Source organism: Lepisma saccharinum, chromosome 1 (assembly GCF_977018435.1).
Source record: "Lepisma saccharinum chromosome 1, izLepSacc3.1, whole genome shotgun sequence".
In the NCBI taxonomy this organism is placed as follows: domain Eukaryota; kingdom Metazoa; phylum Arthropoda; class Insecta; order Zygentoma; family Lepismatidae; genus Lepisma; species Lepisma saccharinum.
This window is the reverse complement of record NC_139229.1, coordinates 54,285,101-54,308,211: the sequence shown is the minus strand read 5'-3', so window position 1 is coordinate 54,308,211 and position 23,111 is coordinate 54,285,101. Positions and strand designations below refer to the sequence as shown.

Genomic DNA, 23,111 nt, shown 5'->3' with positions numbered 1-23,111 from the left:
CTCACACATCAACACAGGCCAAGTGCATGCATGATAAACGATGCTCCGCGCAGGTCTGTTGTCCCATTACCGAATCCGCAGCCTGGTCGCATTCGCCCTTGTTCCAAGCAATAAAATGTGCAACGTTGAATCACGTAGAAGACATAAAACGACCATAAGTGTGTGAGCATGTAGGTTGCGAATGCCGGGGACAGAGAAGGGGGAGGAATTTCGGATTTTTCTGGACCACTACGTTCCACAGATGTAATCTTCCACCTGTGTCATCTTCAGCAGGTGTCTTCTAGTTGCTTCGTTAGCTTGTACAGTCGCAGACATTTCTAGATTGTAGGGAGCTTTCAGATCGAAGCGAGAAGCGACACGAGCCCCTTCACTCTAAAGTAAAACAGTCTCAGCGCATGCGCGAACGGGAACTTACAGACCAAACCGATAAGTTGCAGGCGACAAGCGACACGGGGATTTCACACCGAAGCGGCAAGCGATAAACGACACGGACCCCTTCAGTCGATAAGCAAGCATTCACCGTGAACAGACCCGGGCGACAGGATGCACGGTATTGAGAAAACGGCCCAGTCCGAACGCACGCAAGCGACACCTTGCGGTTCGAAAGTTGCATTGTACAGTCATGGACAGTTCTGGGTTGTAACAATCACATTGAAAGTTAATGGGATTGTTACAACCCAGAAGTGTCCATGACTGTACTTCAGACTAAGGAACAAGAATTTGTGTTTTTTCAAACTTCTCAAAGTTTTTGGTCAGTATAGACCCCGCGTATATTGTATGCCCAAGCCGCGTACATAGAGCTGACCCTGGTTACGCCACTGCCCTATATTCTATACATCGTATCTCCACAGGTATTCTAGTTCAAGATTTGTTGAAAACTTTCAACTATGAGATCGGTATCTTCTGCCTGAATAATGCAGTTGTAAGGAATGGATCCGATTAGGCACCGGATAACTCCACTTAAACCGCTTGTTGATTGAAGCGCATAAAGAGGTGATGTACATTTGAATATGCAAATCAACATAAATGACCAGATACCTTGTCAGTGATGCCATCTTCTCGTGTAAATAATAGCTTACTCGTACATACGCGACGTTCATTATCCATTTTTGAAAAATTGTAATAACAGCCATTAGGTGTGTGATTATAAGCTGCTAGGTAAAGTGTCCGGCATCGCCTTTCTTCTGACAAATGCTCCTTGATATGCGTGGATTAGAGTGGTCAGTTGCCTCCTCCTGGGATTTCCATACACATTCCATGCTAAGTTGATGAATGGAATGATATATTGAGGTTTATCCATCCTGAGTGCAAGGAAAAAGTGAATGCACGGACTCTAGTTCTTAAATATACGATTTTAATATTGATACAGGACAAAGAGGACAACGAAATTGAAGACTGAAATGAATGAAATGGGCTTATTAGAACTACTAAGAACCAGTGGCGTCTCGTGACCTCAAATTTGGCCGGGGCTTATTTTTTAAAGAATTTAAAATATAATGACAATTCACATGAATTACAAAAAATAGGTATTTTTATCTTCTAGACTACAAAACTGGACTTACTTTTTTGAAAGAATTTAAAATGTAATGACAATTCACATGATTACAAAAGAAACAGGTATTGTTGTGAAACATACCTTTCTACGAACGTTGACTCCTGTTCTTCTGCTCAGCAAATTTTGTTATTACTTTTTCGTTGAAGCCCTATATGTTTGAAATGTATTCTATCTCTATTGTAAGCAAGTGCCAAGGCATTTGGTCTGTCTTGTCCCATTGCATTTCTTAAGCAGGTTTTAATACGCTTCAATGTGCTGAAACATCGTTCAGATTCAGCTGTTGCCACTGGAGTTATTAAAACTATGTTTGTCATTTTTATTGTTTCTGAAAAGGTATCCTCTAAATAATTTTAAATAAAAAATGGATGCAATCTACTGATAGAGTTTATGTTTTTCAACTCTTCACTACAATAAAGAACACGAAGTTCCCTCTTCTATGAAGGGATAATAAATCTGGGAAGATGCCTCTGTTTAAAGATTGTTCTCTTTCATTATGTCCTCGTAGAGCAAGTTCATGTCGACCACAGAATTTTTATATGCCTATTTTCCCGGACAAATTCATTGTGTCTTGTAATTGACAGCCTATGTCCTTCACCAATTTGTGTTCGAACATCAACCCTGCCAAACTCACTCAAACATAGCGAATGAAAGCCACCAAAACACTACAGAACAACACGCGAGATCGACGCGACGCAACGGAACTAGCCCCGAATCAGCAATTAAATCCATTGCACTCTTCCCTTCTCTCTCTGCTAGCATGTGACCTTCACTGTAGCGTAGGTGGGTGTAGGCCACGACTTCCTTTGCGACGTGCCCCGGAAAGCGATAATTGACATCAATGCCGCTAGGAGCGCTGTCGTATCCATTGCAACAGACGGTGAATTTACGTGGGTAAAAATCGCCTTTTAAAAGACTGTGTGGTAGTTATGCGTTATGGTGATTGATAATTACGTGAATACGTCCGTTTTTCTTTAGGGGCTAAGCCCCGGAAGCCCCAAGGGACGAGACGCCACTGCTAAGAACAGAAATATTGGTGATAATAGTCAACATGTAGCGAAAGCGCGTGTAGAAGAGGATGATAGTTGTGCATTTTTTGTTATTTTAAAACACTTTTCTGCCACTTTTGGCAATGGCGACCACAAGTGATGATTAGGCGGAATTGATGAAGGGATAATATGGACCGAGTTGTGAGTGGAGTGGAGACTTCAATTTGGCATATCCCCCTTTCATTGTGCCAAATGAAACCTGTTCTCTCTAACTTTAAGATTTTAAAATCAATAATAATCTATATACATTTTTATTATTATATAAAAATGGATGTATGTGTGTTTGTTCTAGCATAACTCTCGAACGCCTGGAGCAATTTCAACCAAACCTGGTACACATATCACTTGCAATCTGGAAAGAAATACTATGTGGGTAAGACACCCCTGGCACTCCTAGGTGTGGGGTGGGAAGGCGGGTGACATGTAAAAAAAATCGAAAACGACAGATATTAGTGTTGAATTCATAGTTTTCGGGGTCGCTAAGATGAATAATGACACTACGAATGGCGTTCAAACCCCTGGCACTCCTAGGGGTGGAGGTGGGGAGGGGTGACATGCAAAAATAATCGAAAACGACCGATATTAGTGTGGAATCCATAGTTTTCGGGGTCGCTAAGATGAATAGTGTCACAACGAATGCCGTTCAACTCCAAGTTCATCACCTATCGGCATGCGTTGTGAGGGGGGGTGAAAAATAAAATGTCAAAAATGACCTACATTAGTGTCAAATCCATAGTTTTCGGAGTCGCTAAGCTAATTGGTGACATTCACGATGACATTTGAGAGAGAGAAAGGGAGAGACTTGCTTTTTCGATCTCTATCAACAAGTCACAGGGGCAGTCTATTAACTACTTCGGAGTGGATTTAAGATCGCCATGTTTCTCCCACGGACAACTTTAATAGAAAATTGGGATAAATAAATACCCGGGCAACGCCGGGCAATCAGCTAGTTTTAGATCTAACAAAATAACATTTTAACTCTACTAACATCCATCATATGTGAACTAATGATTATTCTCGTCTCCGAATAATTATTGGTCCTCTTTTTGTAAATGTAAAAAAAAATGGAATTTACAAATAAAGAATAAAGAACAAGGATAAACGGGGGAATCCGGTAAATATTTCGCGTCACTGACGTTCCGGTATAATTTAAGTAACCGGGACAATAGCGCATACCTCACAATGTATGCGGGTGAAAGAGGGCATTTTTCGGGGGGTTCCCCCTTTATTCTTTCATTGTGCCAGCTTTATTAGCCATGCAATGTTACAACTAGACATTTTCTTATGGTATTATGATTTTTCCATCATGCGCTCCATATTTCTTAAAATACAGAACCTGAACTTTTGTTTTCATCACTTTGGCTTCTACGATGCCTATCTACTTGTATTTAAAAAGTGCGTTTGCTGACTGAAATCGGTATGGAGAAAGGAGTCCGCAGGTATGAATTACGAAAACGTAAACCCGATTTTTCGCTGAGCAAATCTGATTGTTGGCGAGGACTGCGAGCGTTCGTCCGTGACAAATGCAACAATCACAAACTGTCAGCCCGTCATTTCCCGGCAACGACCGCGAAAAACCACCAATGAGAAATCGACATGCATTGCGAAACGGAGAATAATTTGACCCGCCGTCGTAAATACTTCTGGGAATCACGCCCAGTGACCCCCGACCCGCGTACCCTCATCTGCGGGACCGCATCCTTCTCCAGGGACCTCAGGTAGGTGGCCGAAGGTAGAGTAAACTGTGTTATTTCCGCCCAGTCGCTCTTATAAACCTGTCAGACTAGCTGAGAAATGTATCTTTCAAGAAGTGCCCAGCCATTTTTCGATGCCCAATTATTATCGAGAATAAAATTGTAGATGTAGGCAGACAAGAGTTGAAGTTAGTTTCATTCGAAAGTTTCAGCTATATGACAACTATAGTATAGGGTGGCCCAAAAGTCCCGCACCATAGGCGTATGACGATAGATGTGAAATGTTTGCGATTCTTTCTTGCAGGTGAACCATGTCTACTGAAGAACGGGTACAAGTCATTCTGCTATGTGGACGCGAAGGCTACTCCCACAGGGACGCCTACAATTGTGTTTTGGCAGTGGTGGCCAACACATTGAGCAAATATTGTAATGCAGTCTATGGTGCGGGACTTTTGGGTCACCCTGTAGAATATTTGTAAACATTCTAGTTCGTATATTTTTCCGTTTATATAAATTTGTGAAAAATAATTTGAACATATAACTTATGTTCACAGACAGATGATCCCCACCGGAAATCCTCATTGATCTAAGTAAAGACCTCGCAGTATCGAGCAAAATCTTTATATTTCGCCATCTTTTTCGATCCTCCCAACAATATACGTATGTTCGTACGTGGCACGTCAAATCGTTGACAATGCATGGAACCTCTCGACTTAAACAATTATACTGTATTGGAGCAGTAAAAAGACCCTTGCAGAGGCCGTTGTCGATTGTTGCAAGCGTCTCTCATAAAAGGAAACAGGTAAAGCGAGTACCATGTCCTTCCGACGTCTCAAAAGTCAAAACTTGGTTAAGATCGCGCATGGAAAAAGAGTGGCTCATATGACTAGACCTCTCGCCACGAAAACAGTCCAGTCAAGGTCACGCCACCCACCTACAGTGTTGCCAATAAGCAACAATTTCAACCTACGAAAACAACCGTATACGTACAACGCGCGTGTTTCGACTGAGCAGCTTAGAAGAAGTGTGGCAACCTTGGAGGACCAGGGGTGTGGAGAAGGCAAGGGGAAGCTCCGACCTTGACTGGACCGTTTTCGTGGCGAGAGCTTTATTTATATAGAACATTAATTTCAATATAATTCCAAGTGCGGGCAAAATAATAAAGAGGTTTACCAAGGACAAGAATAGGAGGTAGACTTTCTTTAAATATAAAGCTGTGTTTTTTGTCAAGGTCCTGGAATTTTATCTTTAACTTTTGCATTTCTTTTTGTCTTGGGAGGCATTCTTGGTTTATGTTATTCAAAAAATGACATCAACTTTGTTATTGATTGATTGATTGAATTACTTATTTGACATCACATGTGTGCCACTTTTGGCTAATCGCAACAATGGAGATGAACAGTGGCGGCGATTGGAGATCCGAAACTTAAGGGATGGGAGGCAAGGTGCTAAAACTGAGGGCAATGACAGTTTACTTTCCCTTGGATTTAGCATAGTGCGGGGGCAAAAGTGGCAAAAAGTGGATGGGGGTGGCAACTGCTCCCCACACCCCTCTAATCGACCCAACTTGAGATGAATGGTGATGCAATGAGATGAATGAAGGGTCGATTGCAAACACAGATAACACGATTCCTACAAAGGATTGTCTTGGCTGCAGGTCCAGGCGCCAGAGTCTCGTCTGCCTACAACATTGCAGTAATCGGGGTATATTACGTGGAAGCGAGGTTCATTTTAGGGAGCCTTCAGCGAAGGCTTACACCATCAACTTTGTTATTAACTGTTGTAACCAAATTCGGTTAAAAAGAAAATTAAAATACCTCTACGACCTGAACCCCCGTTACTCTCCACCTAACCGCTCCTCCGAAAAACTTTGTACTGAATCCGCCCCTAGTCTAATGCTACAATCTTTCTCAAACGAAATGAAAACTATGGGAAAGTCACCATCCTTCCTCGGCCATTCATTTCCCAGATGTTCGTAACTCATACCGCTTTACTCGACACCCACTGTCATATCCCAGTAACCAATTCTTCACCTGCAGACTTCCTTCTGCGTGGGTGCCAGAGCGGCCAGCCTCCGTTCCTTCCCACAGGAACAATGGTGTCATCAGAACAGTGATTTATCTTATTTAACGCTAGGAAACACCGATCCCGTCCTTCCTTAAATATTCCATCCATTTTCGTTGACGTGATTGCTCGTCTTGGCTTATGCCTTCCATTCAAATCGTAGGATTATTCGCAAAGAGGCGAAAATATGGGCAATCTGTCTGTGAGCTGTGAAGTACTGTTATCTTTCTTCTGTACAGTCGGTCTTAGGCAATGTTCCCATTCTATTCTAGGCTTTCGTCTTATATCTTTTCCTCTTGTGTCGATCAAGAATTTTCTTTCTTCTTCTTGTAACAAATACGATTTTTTTGATTTTACCAAAAACGTTTGGTTCAGCATTTTGCTAACTATAAAGCAAAACCACGGTAGTTTCGACTAAATTGGGAATTTTGGCTAAATTTTTTTGTAATTCTAATCAAATTTTGTAATATTTACTAAACAATTTCCTTGCGATTTGGCACACACAGGATATGTAATATGCAGAAATTTCAGCGAAAAGTGCAAGCTTGATCAGTACTCAAACCCAGGCATTGCTAGAGTAATGGTATGGTATGCCAGAGACCTACGTTCGAGTCCTAGTCGAGCCTGAATTTGTTGCTGAATTTTATACATGGTAAACACTTAAATAAATGTTTAGCAATCACTTTTCTTATAATTTCCCACACAACATAGAAAAAAATTACCTTCCTTCCGAAAAAAAGAAACATTTGACTAATTACGGATATATTATTTATTGATTAATAGTATAATACATATTACCTTGTTTTGCGTTTTGCTTTTTTATTCCTCTGCACATTGCGGAGGTATGGGCTGCACACATTCACGATCTCGGATATTGTGATCAGCACAACAGATGCTACTCCATAAAAATTTTATCGTTCCTACGAAACTTCCCTTCTGGGAAGATCCCGCAGCGAATTATATTTCAGAACGAGGTTGAACGCTGAGTAGTCTGTCTGCGCCAAACTGCAATAAATGAAGCGTGACAATATCTTTTGAATTGAACTAACATAGCGCTTCAGGTATTTCTTGTGAAACAGGAGTGTTATACCCAGTTTATTTTGCATTTCCGCTCAATTTTTCGTGTTAAAGTGCGAAATTCGGTGTTATTCTGGAAAATGACATAATTTGTGTTATTTCGCGATTCCGAAACACCGAAAACATGCCTCCTTTACCTACCCAAATACATTTTAAACACTTTATTTTGCTTTCTTCAACTTTGCGGTGCTATCGTTAAAACTAAAACTTCACGTCCCTAGTTATACCTTGTATGCCATTCATTCGGCCATAATCACTTCAGTAACACGAGAATTCTCGATCAAATCTCAATCTTATTCATGGTAGAAGAATGATTAATGATAGTCACAGAGTGCCGGACTGATTTCATTAAATTACTTTCCCTTCTGTTGCTTGTTCAACAACATGCGTACATTGAGACGACATAGAACTGAACAACAAAAAGAGTGGCTAAAAAAATATATAACTGTCGTCGTCTGCTATCACACGATGGTTCCTTGTCATGTTTCATAATTTTTCTACAACCCTCTCGTCCTGCGTATTTCTACGACGAGTTACAAAGGATACTTCAAGACAAAACAGAACAGGTGCTGCTGCGAAGAAAAAAGAAAGGTGCTTGTTCTAAAGACAGGTAATTAAAGCGAAGACTTGCGAAATCACTCCATCAAGAAATGCGTACTCAAAAACAAAAGACGAAGTTTCTTATTTTCGATTAAGTTATGGAGGAGTCGAGGTATTAATCATTTAGCCTCCCTGTGTAGACATGACGGCAGATGAAAATGAGGATTCCAGGCTTTATGGGTGCTGCCTTTTTCCCTGTCCCCTTCCGCCCTTGTGAAGAAGAGGAAGAGGATTATGAAGAAGGCAAAAGACCATCGACAACCATTGTACCTTTCAGCGGGATGGTTTCTCATCGGGACGAGAAAGCACCTGACAGCTGAATCCATGGTCCGCTCAATTTGCATCGACCTCAACACCACGAGGAGCATATACCTACACGAATCTCCGACGTAAAGAGCGATATAAAGCCGTTGGTGGTGGTCAAATAGCCCCCTCGAGAGGGTCCTTTGACAGGGCTACCAGGGAGAGACCATTCTTCACGTGACTGCCGACACGAAGAGGTATAATGGAATTTTGATCGTCCGCATTCCAGGCTTAGATTCTCTTGACTCCGGGGGTTCCGTCCTTGCACGATATACTTTCCATGTCTGACATTACGGCCTGCGTGTGTTGCTTGGGTTTTAATTTAAACAGATGCATTTATCTGTCTGTAATGATTTCGAAGAGATAGTCGTCAGCAACTGATCAGCCTTAATACAGTGTAAAGTGTTGGTGCACCGAACACTTGCTGTTAAAGTTGTCGTTCGCATTAGAACCTCACTTTATTCTTTTTCATAAGGCACTACAACTTCATACACTGAAAGTTTTGGCCTTCTCAACAATTTCTCTCCATTTTTTTCTGTCCTGGATGCACTTCCACCATTTGTTGATCTATATCTTTCAGATCCTTAATAACATCATCTATCCATCTGTTTTTTGGTCTGCCTCTTTCACTTGTTTCTACCGGGTTCCACCTGTATATCCCTTTGACTAGCCTTTCCTCTGACATTCTATGAACATGTCCAAGCCATCTTAGTCTTTGAGATTTGATGTTTATTATGGTGTTATTTTGAATTATTCTGTTTATTTCATTATTATTTCGAATTCTCCAAGTACCGTCATCTTCTTTAATTGGGCTATAAATTTTTCTTATTACTTTTCTTCCAAATACTGATATTTTTTTTTTTTTTTTTTTTTTGCAGGAGTCTTTGAGTGTCCATGTTTCACATGCATATTAACTATAGGTCTTATTATGGTATAATAAAGCCTCCGTTTGGCACTCTCTGATATTTGTTTACTTTTGAATAGCTCCAAATAGGCATAAAAAACTTTGTTTCCGGATACAATTCTCTCTTTGATTTCTTCTTATATTGTGTTATCTCCATTCACTATTGATCCTAGGTATTTGAAGGATTTTGTCTGTTCTATATGATCATCATCTATGGTCAGGTCTACCTTTCTCTCTCACACATCTTAGGTAGGCCTTTGTTTTGTGCATTTATTACAAGGCCAATTCCCTTGGATTGAAGTTTCAGCAGTTGAAATGTTTCAATTAAGGATTTTTTAGATCTTGCTGTGAATGCTACAGATGTCATCTGCATAAGCGATGCATTGTTTTAGTCTCGTAGATATATAGATATATTGCTCTTAGATCCAAGTGTTTCATAACGTCACTTTACTTCAAAGTTCCGAAAGATCAGTTTTCCCTCTAACAACCGTATGTCAAGACCACGTGGAGTCCAGTAAATAGTCCCCTCAAACGTTTCCCACCAATAGCGCCCGTCCAAGGAATGACAGTACTTTTCAAATCCACGTGGAGTAAATGAGACGTTGCCAATTCAGTATATTTAGAGATTTCTTAACGTAAGGTTGTGGTTGCGTTATTTTTGCTAGGTTGTGTTATTGTGTTGTGCTTTTTTATTATTATTATTATTATTATTATTATTATTATTATTGGTACAATATAAAGACATTGGGAGTATAAAGCCGCAGTGAATGAATGGATGTCTAGACACTGCAGACAAAAGTGACAACACCGCTTTTCCGAAAAACAGGTGGTGACTCGAAACCAGATACGTGTCCGGTCTGCTTCCTCTGGGGTTGTGTCAAAGATACCGAACTGCGGTTCCGTTGAAGACCTAAGCTTTACCAAATCCATTATCATCTACATCTACTGCATATCCAGGTCACTTGGATTGCGATTAGTAGTATCAGGGAACTTGACAACAAAAGCATTTGAATAACCAAACCTTTTCGACCACTACTCTACAAAACAATCCAGGAAACGTGCTAATTTCGGAGTCCAGTGATAAAAATATTGTAAATATTGGCATCGCTGTTTAATGATATTTTCACGGCAGCCATGTACAGTGACTGTACACTTCTGGGTTTTAACGATTCTATTGAAAGTAAATGGAATCGTTACAATCCAGAAGTGTCCGTGACTGTACTTGCAACGCCCTTTCTTTATCCACCACCAGTGGATACTTCTCTCATTTTTGACGGCCAGCACGGTACTTGTATCCATCGATTGATAGATTTGGCTTATTTCCCTTCCATTTTCTACCATTTTTGGCTAATCGCGAAGTTGAGAATGAGTGATGATATTGAATCCGGGACTTCTGGCGTCGTAGCGTGCTTGCTAACCACTCCGCCATTGGAGCCGGCAATAATAAGGTGCACTAGTATCCCATACTCGTATATGTTAGAATTGATGATTGTAGTTATGTATATAAAATGTAGCGACGATATACAAAAAAGCTCAAGACCAATTTCGGATAATTTATGTTTATTTCTTCGTTAGAGAACTAGAAGAACAGATCTTCAAAAATGCGATTTTCAGTTTTCTTTAAATAATCTTTTCTGAAGAGTGATAGATTTGGAGTCAGATCAGTATATCTCCACTTCCAATCCTTAGCAGTAAGGTGGAGTCACGCATTTCCAACTTACTGGCTCTTTTCAACAGTCAGACATATTCCTGAGAATACATTATTTCCTCTCTCTTGTAAATTTTCTGGTTCTCACACGACGAATTTCCAATCAGAATTCTTGCATTCAGATATTTGTAGACATCAGGAAATATTTCGCATCAAGGAAAGACGTAAAGTCTTCGATCTCTTTTACCGGAAGAACAAAAAATAGAGAAAACATGCTTATTTTTTCTTTCTTAGAAAGTCACCAACGAGAGCCGGTTCCTAGGTATTTATAGCATAATTCAGTTTGTCACGAGACATAATTGTATCCCTATTTATGCGTTACGTCACGAAGGACCCTGTGGCATGCGTGCTTGTATTTTCTTTTTGTCCAGGGCCACAATTTTCACGTTTTACGCGTTGTTTCAAGCGGGGAATGGAAAAGTGTTGATTTACAAGGATAGCACCGGAAATGTCAGCTTTCATTGGCTGCTTTTATTCCTTTCACGACACGACATGGACTGTAATTCGACACGGCTTACTTTGATATGTTATATCTTAATGCTACACATCTGTTAGATGCAATACAAAAAATTAGTGTTCTGAAGGTTACTTTTTAAAAGTAACTGAATTATATTACTTGGTGCGAAAAGTAATTACTTATAAATGTAACTAGCTTCAGTTAGAATTCCTGTAAAAGTAACTAGTTACAGTTAGAAATAAAAATTTAAAGAGTTACTTACAAATTAAAATACCGGTTTAAAAGCGCAATGAAGGTATAATTTTAGATATATTTGGCAGAAGAGTGTGCTAAAATAAAAACATTAATTTCATGGGAAGTATTAAAAATAACACCACTATTGGAAACCAATAACACCGAAAAATCGGGGACTCTAGCTATTAGCAATAGATTATTGGTTTTGTATATATACACACCCGATATTGAACTTGGCGAAATTACAAACATCACTTCGTTGGCCGAGCTAGACTTGCGGCACCATTACCGAAAGGTTTGAGTTCGAGTTCCGGTCGTGGCATATACAGTAGTTGGTTTGTTGCGTTTGTTCTTTCGACAATCTCCCCATATCATCCTTTATCCTCGTCATCGAAATTATCTTAAAAAAACAAAAGTACACACGATGAAAATACTACCCTGAAGATGAGAGTGGTGTTAGCTGCCGACAGCTTGAAATTGGACCACTTTCGCTCGCTCGGACACGTTCGAGTCTCCTACGCTCGAACGGACACAATGGAATATCATTTTAATGTGACAATAATCGTAGACACATGTAAAATATCCACCTTAGTAGTTTCAGCCCACAATCATCTATTTAATTTTCATATATCATTGTGTATTGGTAAGATAGACTAAACTACATTTTAACATGGAGATGATTACTATGTTTACGTAAGTTTCAATTTCACTGAATCTTTCACTTCATGGTTCATTTTGAGAGCCCACTACCATAGACAAATTACGCTTATAGTGTACAGTGGAAAGCACAAATAATAAGAGGAAAATTGTTCATTAACATGTTTATTCACTTCATTTCATGTAATAAGAAGTTCAAGAACTGAAACAACACACCAACAACGAAGAGAAAAGCCAGTGAAATTAGTGGTGCACAATTTGCCTGCTAATACGTATGCATCCCAATGTACAGTACTACGTACTGGGCTTCGAGCGTATACCGCTCGGTTTGCCTGTTCAAGCGTTATTCGCTCGAGCGAAGAAGTTCACAATTCCGAACGCTATCTAGCGCTCGAGCGAAATCCTCTCCCTACTGCACTTTATTGGAATCCTTTCCACAACTCACCTGGTCGATAGCCCGAGAGAATATTTTCATCATTCGTCGCCGGGAAAGCTTCAAGACTTACCTCAAAAGCGCACACATTTGTAGAAGTACGGTGCATATTTCAGTGCGTTGTGCAACCCGCACCGAGCTAGTAAAAATATATTGCGATGCATTCAATACACAACATCAGACACTTGCTTGATTAGCATTTCCACAAATCTCCCCCAAGAGGTTCTCGTACACGCAAGACAATAAAAGCGACAAAAAATATATTACTCAGCCTACCAGGTTCAGAATCAGGTTTGGCTCCCATAAAACACAGGCGCTACATCAGTTCCAATAGCAGAACCTCATATCTACCAGTTAAACCTCCTTCGTTACTCTAATACATAATAAACTCCCTGGTTTTAGTGCGTCTTTATAGTCTCCCATATCGTCTTTCACGCTGCGAACTGCATATAAAGCCAGCGCCTCATTCTGCGCTGCTGGACCCAGTTGGTGAACATTTAAAGAGCTTGAAATCCGACATTTATTCCTGAGGGATAGGAGTGATTATCCTTTCATATCTGCCTCACGTTCTCCAGGGAGTTTGAATATGCAGACCGCCCAAGGTGAACATTAGTATTTGTGTTTTGGTTCGCCTGTGCTGTGTGTAAATTGTGCTATGCTATACGTTGATGCCCGAGGCCGAACGGAAGAAGGTCGCAGTGATTTATTTATGCACTAATGTTGACGCCCATCTCGTGTTTGAATGGATTAATTACCACGCTTGTAGTCCTTCGGTTACATGAGTTGTTGTGCCCCCGCCTCCCACCGCGAGTCGTGAAGGTGATGGAGAAGTTTAATTGGTGCTTAATTAACGAAGTCCAGCCTCCGCGACGGAGTGGTTATCACATGCACAACTACAGCAGGGATCGCGGGTTCGAATCCCAGCCTGGGCGTGGGTGTTCTTTATGAATGTCAATTTCGTTATATCTTCACTCATCCTCCTCATCTTCGCGATTAGCCAAAAGTGGCATAAAAGCGAAGTAAAATAAACCAAACCAATCAATCTTAGTTAGCAAGACATAGGAATATGTAGAAGCTGGATGCATCGGCTGAAACAATTCAAACCATGCGAATGTGCATGCGTACAAACGTACAATATACATATTTGGTTTGCTTGAGTTTTTTAAGTCCATTTTATGCACAGAAAAGCTAATTAGTACTGCACTTGCAGTTTAACGTGGGATCCGAACCACTACGTCTCTCCAACGCGTATCGAACCCGGGACCCCTTGATTACAAGACGATAACGTTACCACTACGATATCCAGAAGGCCCTAGACGGAATTCATGTGATAGCACGCCAAGCTGTAGCCAATTTTACAGATGTTCTTTTGTCGTTTCTTTTGGAGCAGAAAAATGGAATTTGTAGTAGGAGTGTGACGTTTTGTGCTTTTTTCCTTTGTGGAGAAAATAGTGAAGTTTCATGAATTATTTTGTTTGGAGTGGATTAGCAGTTTCGGTTTTTATGTATTTTAAAGTAAATGAGGGGAATTCCGTTCTTGGTTTCGCTTGGAGTAGGTGAGTGGAGTTTTGATTTCGATTTCATCAGGAGTAGATAAGTGGAGTTACTTCTTGATTTAACTTGAAGTAGAAGAGTGGAGTTTCGATTTTGATTTCATTAGGGATATGTTGACTTGTGTTTTTGATTTCACTTGAAGTAAATGAGTGGAGTTTCTTTTTCATTTCTTTAGGAATAAGTGGGTGGAATCAAGTTCTTGGTTTCGCTGTAGCAGAAGAATAGTTTCAGTCTTGATTACGTTGAAGTGGATGAGTCGAATTCCGTTCTTGGTTTCGCTGGAGCAGAAGAATAGTTTCATTCGTTGAAGTGGATGAGTCGAATTCCGTTCTTGGTTTCGCTGGAGCAGAAGAATAGTTTCAGTCTTCATTTCGTTGAAGTGGATGAGTGGAATCGAGTTCTTGGTTTCGCTGGAGCAGAAGAATAGTTTCAGTCTTTATTTCATTGAAGTGGATGAGTCGAATTCCGTTATTGGTTTCGCTGGAGCAGAAGAATAGTTTCAGTCTTGATTTCGTTGAAGTGGATGAGTGGAATCCAGTTTTTGGCTTCACTGGAGCAGAAGAATAGTTTTAGTCTTGATTTCGTTGAAGTGGATGAGTGGAATCAAATTCTTAGTTTCGCTGGAGCAGAAGAATAGTTTCAGTCTTGATTTCATTGAAGTGGATGAGTCGAATTCCGTTGTTGGTTTCGCTGGAGCAGAAGACTAGTTTTAATCTTGATTTCGTTGAAGTGGATGAGTGGAATCCAGTTCTTGGTTTCGCTGGAGCAGAATAATAGTTTCAGTCTTGATTTCATTGACGTGGATGAGTCGAATTCCATTCTTGGTGTAGCTGGAGCAGAAGAATAGTTTCAGTCTTGATTTAGTTGAAGTGGATGAGTGGAATCTAGTTCTTGGTTTCGCTGGAGCAGAAGAATAGTTTCAGTCTTGAAATCATTGAAGTGGGTGAGTCAGTCGAATTCCGTTCTTGATTTTTTCCTTGGATTAGATTAATGGAGTTTCAATCTTGATTTCATGGAGTAAATGAAGGGAATTCCGTTCTTGGTTTCGATTGTTTTTTTTTTTCAAAGCAGATGGATTTAATTTCGTTCTTGTTCTCTTTTTATGCATTTTTAATGAGTGCTCGTTCCATTCTCGAAAACTAAAATGGACAGTTCTTAATAGGAACATGAAGAATACGAACTGAACTTTCAGCTTCATATTTGTCATTGCGGAAATTCCTAGAAATGAGATGTTTTCATTGCTCATTCTAATTACAAAATGTGTAGCATCAAAACAGAACCAAGGGTCTCGGGTTCGAATCCCGCTCGGGCTTGGTTGTTTGTGAATGTCAATTCGTCAATTTCATCATTTCATCACTCATCCCCATCTTCACAAATTAGCCAAGAGACACAAAACGCGAAGTAAAATAAACTAAATCAATCAATCTATCAAAACAGAAGTCTCAGAAACGTATCCATGCTAGGGGCAGAAATTTTAGTGGTTAAAGTCTGGATTAGCAACTGTTCATAAAATAAACTTGAAAACAAAAGTTAAAGGAAAAGTTCTTCAAGTTCTTCTCCGCAAGGAGAGCTTGCCCGTTCGCAGCCAACCAGTCGTACTAGATACTCGTAGATTTTTTTTTTCTGAAAGTGAGGTGGGAAAGGACGAGAGCAGAAGAAGCGTAGATCACCAATTAATGCGAGGGGAAGAAGGGGAGGGTCCTTTGCAAAGGGGGTTGAACAGATGCTATAAATTAGGCTGGCCTAATTGATTCGTTCAGTATTCGGTTCGCCCAAGGGCACTTGTGTCAGCAACGAGGAATGCCAGTAAATTTCGATTCCGCCACGCCTCCATTGTCGTAAACTATCTTTTCGTTTCTGCTCTCGGTGACTCCTCCTTGTCTTTCGCCCCAACGCAACTTTCTCCTCTCCCATTAAAGGATGCATACCTGTGACTTCCTGAACAAAAGGGCCCAAGGCATTAAATCATTTTGTTTCGGGGAGGCTTAGGTATGGTAAAAGGAAGGGGGTGGAGAATAACCAGGGTTCTGAGGGTTTTTAAGAAGTAGTTTCCATACGAAACCCCATTCTATCTCCCCTTTCTCCGTCTCATTGTGTGTCAATGCCGAACAGCACCTCCCAGGCAACTTTGTAAATTGGTTCATTCCGGCAGCCTTTGCTGTCGATCACTTTCAACTGAACCGAAGAATTTTTCCTTGTTTCTCGATAGCCGGAAACGTATGAATTCCTGGACAGTTAAGTAAATCTTGTAGATTGTAGGGCGTCAGTGAATGGACGTCGGGAAGGTTAGTCGACCTCCCTGAAAATTGACATATTTCATTTCAAGTTACAAAAAAGTAGAAAACTTGTAATTTTATTGTTACAGAAGCAAAACTCAGTTAGTATTCGAACAGAATAAACAAATTTAGAACTATGTTAGTACGAAATCAATGTGTGTAAAATAAGGAACCAAGTCGTGTTTCATGTTCTAGCATTTACTCCAAAGGTTAAAATTTTCGAAATTAAAAAAAAAAATAGAATTTTATGTGAGAGGTCACACAACATAAACTTTATGACTAAAATTTTTACCTAAGTTTTAAAACTTATTCTCGAACGAGGTGTGTTAAAGTTAATAACAAAATAGAATAACTATACATAGTTACACTAACTGTTTTAATTATTTAAAACAATGAAAAAGAGATGTGCTGGGGCTTGACTCATCTACTGGATTGAATAGAAAAGACTCCCATTTAAATAATAATAATAGTTTTGGAATAAAATTGGTTTATTCGTATTAGTTTATCATAATATTTTATAATAATAGTAACCATGATTGCAATTATTATTATTATTATCAATGGCCTGACCCCTTCTAGATAATTTTCTGGTGTCGCCTATGATAAGGTATTGTTTTTGTTTCTTACATTAACATTAGAAATTCGACATGATCTAGTTCCATACAGTTTGTTGTGAGAAGGAAATTTGATTTTTTCCGACAAACTTACGTTTCTCATGTAGCTATTTGAATCGCCAGGAAGATGTATTAGATTATTTCATATATCCACACCCACTGATTTATAGCATCCATTGTGGTGGTCGTAGAAGGGAGGGAGATGATATAACTTCTTTGTTAGCAGTCACTTCTATATTTTGCCACCACTCTCGATGTTATTTCCCCACGCCTGTGCACGATTTGCTAATTAAAGGAACTGAGCGTCCCCGATGGCGTAATGCCATGTAATCAATGGGTCTCGGGTTCAATCCCCGGAGGTATATAGTGGTTTAAATCCCACTTAAAACTGCAGGACAAGTCTCGATTAGCCGATCTGAGCATAAAAAATAACCAGTAAACTGATCAATAACCGAAAACCATCACACGCAGTGATCGCCACGTACCGCAAATCCTTCGGGTTCGGCAACACTGTCTTCGGAAATTAACAGGGCAAGGAGAGGAGGGAACATCCCACGACTCCGTCCACTGAAAGCCGATAGCCAACGCACCGAAGTGATTGATGGGTGTAGTATTACCTAATGACCAGGTTAGAAATGGTTTATGAAAATGAGGTAATGCGCAGAGGTGGCGCTGGTGTGACGAGATTTGCCTCAGCCACCTGGCCGAGAGGCGAGGTGCGAGTGTGGGCTTGTGATGTAGTAGATGATGTAACGGGTTTAAATTTTCAGGTTTCTTCGTCATCACCGATAGCCTTCAGGTGTAAACATATAGAGTTTCTTGTTGGTCTTTCAGGAGACACAATACTCCCCCATGTCTCGCGACAATTATTTGTTGATTTGCACTTTCAGAAAATACCAGGGCTAAGAACATGACATTTGGCTCAAATCGTGCCTTGAGAGACAACAAATTAGATCAGTTTTTTCTGCAATTGAAGGCCTATCAAATTCTAATTTAAAGCCACGTCAATTATTTGGATTGACCCCTACTGGATGTCTATCGGAGGTCGAACAATTGACCTTTTTTAAAGCTGCAATATCTCGGAAACCATTTGAGCTGCAAATATGAAACTTGGCTCATTGAAAGAACCGTCAATTTTCTGCTTGGTGCGATATCCGTCTTCTCTACTGGCCCACGCATTTGTCCGTTGTGGTCAATAATCGAAACCAATCGATATGCATCGATTTCTCAGAAACTACTAAGAACGGAAACAATTTCGATCAACTTCGATACTAATATAACATGATATAAAATATATCGACCTAAGTGTCTGTCAAATAATCTCATGTGAACAATCGATATGTGTTGAACTTTTGATGTATCAGAAGTAAATAAGATTCCAAACATGTAAATTGGTGTACCGAAAATACATATGTAAAATATCAAACTATTACATAACAACCCTTATAATAATGAACATGAATTATTGAAACTGAAATGAAATGATATGTGTTGATTACATAATTTTAGGTTGATTTTTAATTTTCCACGCTAGGTCGTGATCCCCGCCCCCTAAGGTCCTTGCAATAAAGTTACTGTAACTAACTGAATGAAGTAACTCGGTTACTTTTCAGAAGTAAGTTTCCAAATTCTGCTGAATTGCATCTTTTAGACATTTTTCCCCGGCACTGATATAAGGGGGGTTCGCTATTGCGCTTACCTTTTTGCGCGAGCGGTCCTGGGTTCGAATCCCGATGGGTGTTTCCAAAATTTATGTGTTGATCCAGTATTTTGAGGGTAATTATAGACTGTTCGGGAAAAAGCTCTGAAGTCAAGAAATGCAATTTTATAGGAGCTTTTAATAGCAGACATTACAGTTATGATATATATGTTGGATCGTCGCCGTTTAGAAACTTTACACATGCCCTGTGTGTGTGTGTGTGTATATATATATATATATATACACACACACACACACACACTTATATTTTTTCTTTAATTGATTCAGTGTGATTTAAATGAATGCAATAGAAATAGCATTTTGTGAGTTATGTGCTTTTTCCCGAACATCCTAGAATTGTGGAGCTACTTTAAAAGTACAAGGAGCTTGCTTTGGTTGTAAAAGCTAGAAAACAGCGGCGATGGGACTAGGGTAGGCTGTTGCGTCTTGGAGTTTAGTTTAGTTTTGTGATACAAGATAATAAAATATGTTGAAGGTCTGTCACAGGATGATAATGCAATCTCAAATACTTCTAATGACCTTAAGGGGGAAATACTTAAAATGCCTGTTAACTGTACAGGGAGGAGGCATGTGCCACTTCGAACATGCTGATGTTGTACATTACAGCCTTGGCAATGTCATTTGGAGGCCAATTAGCGTTGCGTTCTACCCTGGAAGGAATTCCGCCCACGTCTCACTAATTTCTCATATTGTTCAGAAAAGCCGGCACGCCCCATATGAAGTTAATTAATGTTCATAAGGCCGGGAAAGCCGTGGACCTCAGCAGGTTTCGTACATAAATTTCGGCCAGCAATGACCTCTGGTTCCTTCCTGATACATAACGCTTCACCCGTCCATTTTGGGAGCACCTTTATTTATTTCACTGCCGCGTGTAGGCTCCCTCGGCACAGGTCAGCGCATCAATTTCTTGAAACGAAACGACTCCGGGACCACCGGTCCGGCATCCCAATGGGAAGGCCACACCTTGAGGACCAGGGGCGGGGAACTCGAGAATTGAGTAACAAGAAACGAAATTAGGTCCAGGAGATGGTTGTTCATCCACCTGGGTGGCTGGCTCAGGTGCCTCTAGGACCCCACACTCAAAAGGGAGCAGGGGAGGTGACAGTCTTCTAGGTTGAGTTTTTGGTCAGCTCCCACGAGTTTCTAGACTGTACGCCAAGCCCCAGAATCGCGTTTATTCAGCTATTGTAGGCGACCAGTGAGCAAGCACCTGCGACCAAGGTTTGGATATGGAGGAGTGTTGCCGACAAGGAGAGCTGAAGTGTTTATTGCCCCGTTATAATCCACGCTGTGGTCACTGTTGCTGCCCTAACGTTTCCTGTTTTATCTCTCATACGCCATTGACTACTCTTCAGCCTTTTTCTCTTGATCTCTGCTCCTCATGCATCGAGGTAAATACAATTTAAATGGCGAACTACATCTTTGTTTAACGAGCATCCCCTACGATGGCAACACAGTCGAACGCGTTGTATGACGGTAGTCAGGCTGTGTGACGAACTCTGCCTTTTATCCATAGTTACAGTCACCGGAAATAACAAAATGAGACTCCTATATCCTGAAATATTCGCTTCCCTGCATGACAATATGTGTATTGTCTAACTCTAACGTGGTGGCAGAACTTACCATTGAAAATTTCCTATTAAAATCCTTTCTTCGCCGTATATTTAGGCAACACACATAACGTTAACGCCATGCAGGGAAGAGAGTATTTCAGGATATGGGTGTCCCGTTTCTCATGCCGGTGAATGTACAGGGTGAGGCAAAAGTCCAGCACCACCCTTTTAATTTGAAAACGGCTTCAAGTTGAACGATGAAACTTTGGATATGGGTAATGGGGGTGGGGCACACCAGATGGGGCCAGTATGCATCATGGCGGCCATCTTAAAGGCCACCATTTTGGAATTACTTCCAGACTTTCAAATGGGAAGGGGGTCATGAGGCACATCATTTAAGATGTGCGTTTTTTCAGAAACAAGAACATACAGTTATTTTTCCCCTAACTTTATTTTGTGAGGATATTTTCACAGTTTAAGTTATTAAATATTACAATTTTGTTCCTTTGTCGTATCTTACCGCTGTTTAGATTCTAGGATGCATTCACAAGCGTAACTGGCGGAAGGTCGGAAATTCTCATTATACAATGGAATTTCTTATCTGACATGAACGTTTAGAATTTGCACATAAGGTTCGATCACCTTGAAAATAAACTATTTAAGCTAAATACGCGTGCCTGCTTGTTATCTGCGCATGGATTTATCTCGTAAGAATTTCGTGCTACTTTTTAGATGAAAATCTCACCTCGCTAAATTCGATCCAAAATCAGCTATTTTTTTCAGTTGAAGGCATTTCGTGCAGTGACACTCCTATGGACGGTACAAATATTTGATAATATAAGATAATGACCAAGTGACCAAGGTGTGCTGTAATTTTAACTCGATTAAAAAGTCATTATCTTTGGCGCCTCTCGAACATGAAAAGGAAACCTTAGGCGTGATATTATGAGCTAAATTATGCTTTACATTTTACGCGTTAATATGTGGATTGTCGGCAGAGAAAATTCCATCACATCTATCTATTCCTTTGTTTTTGTTTTTTAATAAGAGGCGAGTTCGAATTATATCTTTTCATCTCGTGCACCAATACCTTATGCGCGCTGATATGCCACATATAATTACGCTTTGAAGTTTTCAGTCTTATCTTCATAATCACGCATGTTAACAGAACGACCTTAATTGGAATTTTTGTTCATGAATAAGAGTTATCAAGAATTGCCATTTATCAGCGTTGGTGTAGATATTAATAACCATGACAAGACGATATGTTTGAGTTATGTGGCGATGCGTAGGCGTAATTTGGGGGACAAGGGAGCATTCGCCCCCACAATTTTCAGGTTTATTACAATTTACAAGGTAAGGGTAATTTTGTTACCCTTCTGGGACCTCAGGTTCATGTTTTACTCTCCCCGCAAAGTTTGGCACCAAGTTAAGCTGCTGTTCGGTGGGTAGTGGTAATGAGTTGTTTGAATAAAAGCGACCACTTGCGCAGAAAAACAACACCTACTACTTTACTGAGTATCTACTCATATTTTTACATGAATAAAATAGGAGCAGGTTCTTGGAAACTGAACAGGTTCTTATATGTTATCCATGCAGGCTCGAATCCAGGTATTTTATGTAATTGCCAGATCGTAAAAAAAATGTTGTCTATATATTGAGAAATCCGTAGGTTGGAATCTGTGCGAACGAGAACTTTATTCAAATGAAAATGGAACACAAGCTCCCTTCTGGAACACCTATTCCGCTACCGTTGGATTACCCTTACGATCCAATATGGTTCTTGGAATTTGGTATTTATCGATACCTTACGACTTGGAACACACAGGAGATGTACTATGTTGAAATTTCAGTGATAATTGCAGGCTCGACAGTGACTCGAACCAGGGTTTTCCAGCTTTTAAAAAACATTTATTTAAATTTGTAGCGTTTACAACGTTACTTTCTTCTTTTTATTCTTCTTGTAGGTCTGGGTAACCAAAGCCCGTTCTGTGACTACAAAAAATGACCATTCCATCGGCGATATGGTCTTCTTAAATTTCTTTTTCATTTTGGCCTGTAATTTAATAATTTTCTAGGTAAACGGCTACCTGGCATCCTAAGAACATGTTGATTCCACTTCAACTGATATTTTTAAATGTCTTCCACCATTACTTCGACCTTCCATTTATTTCGGATTTCTTCACTTCCAATTTTGTCTAGTAAGATTAATTTATATTTTTGTCTAATTTGTGATAAATTTATTTTGGTTTTATCATGTTGACAAAGAGTGCAACATTCGCTATCATATAAAAGACGGTTTTGAAATTGTTTTATGGTTTCTAATTTAAATTTATTTTCTCATTAGTTTTCCAAAATTCCATTTAATCATTGTTCATATGGATATATACATGATTACATAAATTTACAAAACTGAAGGAAATTGTTTATTTTACTTCGATTTTCTGCCACTTATGGCTAATCACGAAGATGAGTGTGAGTGATGATATGATTAAGGGACACTCACAAAGAACATCCATTCCCAGAGTGATTCGAACCCGGGGCCCCTGTAGTCGTAACATGCTGTAGGTACTAACCCCTGCACCACGGAGGTCGGCATGAGCAGCTCGTGTTTTTATTATTTGTGATTGTAATCTGTATTACATACCCCACTCTCTCTTTC

At 40.0% G+C, this 23,111-nt stretch overlaps 1 protein-coding gene across 5 annotated transcripts in view; it reads left to right on the top strand.

Moving 5' to 3' along the window:
- Wnt2 (Wnt oncogene analog 2) overlaps positions 1-23,111 on the top strand; it is a 181,442-nt gene that overhangs the window by 147,906 nt on the left and 10,425 nt on the right. The gene's annotated exons all lie outside the window — the stretch shown is intronic.